Here is a 1,791-nt window from a genome sequence, read left to right as displayed (position 1 = left end):
TGAAAGAAAAAGAAAGACTGAACAACTGGCCCAGACTGAAGGAGCCACCATGACTGAGGACAACGTGTGATCCTGGACCAGAAAAAGGACATTAGTGGGGCAATTGATAAAATTTGAATAAGGTCGCTAAATTAGATAATAGTAATGCATCACGGTTAATTTCCTACTTTTGATAATTGTATTTTTATTATATAAAATGTTAATATTTAGAAGGTTTGAATATTTGCAAAGTCTATGTAATATATTTGCAACTTTTTGTAAGTTTCAGATTATTTGAAGTTAAATTTTTTAAAATTAGAAATTCAAAAATTCTTGGCGCCTATAGTTTGGTGGCTAGGACCCCAGCCACATATGTAGGGCCTGGCAGGTTCAAACTCAGCCGAGGCCTGCCAAACCAAAACAGAAACTTCAACAAAAAATAGCCGGGCATTGTGGTGGGCGCCTGTAGTCCCAGCTACTTAGGAGGCTGTGGCAAGGGACTTGCTTAAGCCCAAGAGTTGGAGGTTGGTGTGAGCTATGATGCTATGGCACTCTACCAAAAATGACATAGTGACACTGTCTCAAAATAAATAAATAAATACATGAATAAATATTTTAAAAAGTCTATTAAGAGAGCTCAAGGAATCCTGGGGTAGATAATAAAGAAAAAAGAAAATTCAAACTGTCTTGGGAAGTTCCCGCTGGCAAAGCCCCCTGGCCACTGCTGCTGGGCATGACAGTCAGCATCTCTGTCACCTGTGCCCCGGATAGCCAGATGCCTCTGCTGCCACCTTGATCATAAAGCTCCACATCGGACACTTACTTCCTCTTGTGACTTTCTTCTGAGCCCAGGTGCCCCACAGGGGCAGAACTGAGATCACATGAATGTGCCTGGTGTCAGCTGCAAGGAAAGCTGAGAAATTGGACTTATGGTGTCTACTTCAGTGAGGTTTACTTCTAATGTAGGAAATTAAAAATTGGGGGGCTGTTCAAAAGATGACTGACTCATCCTGTGGCTTGCCTTTTTAGCTTCTTACTCATGTCTTTTGACAAATCTTAATCATTAAGATGCGAAATGCTAGTTGCTAATTCTCTGTCAGTTACGTGTGCGGCCAGCATCTTCTCCAGGTCAGTGGCTTATCTTTTTTTTTTTTTTAAATGGGGACCTGTGTAAACAGAAATTTTTCATTTTCAGTTTGAATAGATTCCATATTATCAATCCTATACATTTGGGTTTTATTTATTTATTTTTAATTATATTACCATTATTATTATTTTTGAGACAGAGTCTCACTTTGTCGCCCTTGGTAGTGTGCCATGGCGTCATAGCTCACAGCTACCTCAAACTCTTGGGCTTAAGCAATTCTCTTGCCTCAGCTTCTCAAGTAGCTGGGACTACAGGCGCCTGCCACAATGCCCAACTATTTTTAGAGACGGGGTCTTGCTCTGGTTCAGGCTGGTCTCTAACCCGTGAGCTCAAGCAATCCACCTGCCTCGGCTTCCCAGGGTACAAGGATTATAGGCGTGAGCAGGTGAGCCACTACGCCTGGCCATCAGTTCCTATTTTTTTTCATAAAATGTCTTTTTTTCCTTTGGGTAAATACCTAGTAGAGGAATTGCAGGATCAAATGGTAGGTCTACTTTCAACTCATTGAGGAATTTCCATACCAATTTTGGGTTTTATTTAAGGGATCCTTCTTTAGCCTGTAGATTAAGAAAGTTTTATAATATGATTTCATAATATATATTACATATGTAGCCCAATATGTATGTGTGTGTGTGTGTTTGTATCTGTAATATTTTAAGCTTTAA

The sequence above is a fragment of the Otolemur garnettii genome, unplaced genomic scaffold, assembly GCF_000181295.1.
Source record: "Otolemur garnettii isolate 467f Iridium unplaced genomic scaffold, OtoGar3 scaffold00072, whole genome shotgun sequence".
Lineage (NCBI taxonomy): Eukaryota > Metazoa > Chordata > Mammalia > Primates > Galagidae > Otolemur > Otolemur garnettii.
The sequence above is the reverse complement of the archived record's forward strand: the minus strand, read 5'-3'. Positions refer to the sequence as shown.